Raw genomic sequence first — 989 nt, 5'->3', positions numbered from 1 at the left:
GAAAGAGGTACACTGTTCCTCAGGCAAAGAACTCAGAAATGTAAGAGCACTGAGAAAATTGGAAAAAGAGGAAAAGAAGGATCTGCAGTAGCGCCAGTTTTCTTTATTTTTTTTCCCAGGTCTTTCTCGTGAAAAACCAGTGCAGAAATCAGGGTTGCAGATTTTTCTCTTGCATTAGAAAAACAGACAAACAGAATATTTCCAGGGACTATAGCCAAACAACCTAATTACAGCCTTTAATTAAAGCGAGTTTTAAATTACGGTCAACTGCTTTACTAGTCCAGTGGCTAAATGTGGTAAGTAGCTGTAGCAAATATGTGTTTGTAGGCATGTACTACGTCAACAGAAATCAAACATTTCAATATCAAAATAAGTACACGCTCTTATCAACTAAACTAAATGTGAAAATCATTTTTTATTTGTACCGTGTTCTTTCTTTTTTTCTGGTACCAGCTATTACGGATGTGCTCATCTCTTTCAAGAGCTTAGATGACACTTCCAGGCAGGAATATGTAAGGACTTTTTTGGGTATTTTAGCATTTCTCAAGTCTTACAATGCTGAGAAGCATAAAACTGGAATCTGTGTAACGAATGGTGTAAACTGGAGAGTTGTCTTTAATTACTAATTTTTTCTTCAGGTGTGCTTGAGCTGCTTCTTATTTTGTATTATTTATTTTTCCCAGCCTCCTTTTCAGCAGCTTTATTTACCAGGACCCCATATGCTAGCAATTCCCTTTCACCCAGGTGCCTCAGAAGGAGATGACCTTTCTGATTTGGTTAGAGAAAAGGGCATGAAGTCTGTGCTCCCGCTGAGATGGCATCAGCCCACACAGATTTCAAGCCTCTTGCCAGCTCCTTAGCAAGTAGAAGCTTCTTGTCTTACTGGAGCCAGAAAAGCAGAAATGGTTTCTTTAGCAGGCCTGATTACTTCTGTTTCTTCCTTAATTTACTTATCATATGTTTATTTGTTCCGCTGTTCAAAGCATTAA

The sequence above is a fragment of the Buceros rhinoceros genome, unplaced genomic scaffold (genome assembly GCF_000710305.1).
Source record: "Buceros rhinoceros silvestris isolate BGI_N320 unplaced genomic scaffold, ASM71030v1 scaffold10588, whole genome shotgun sequence".
Classification (NCBI taxonomy): domain Eukaryota; kingdom Metazoa; phylum Chordata; class Aves; order Bucerotiformes; family Bucerotidae; genus Buceros; species Buceros rhinoceros.
Note: the sequence above shows the minus strand (reverse complement) of the source record.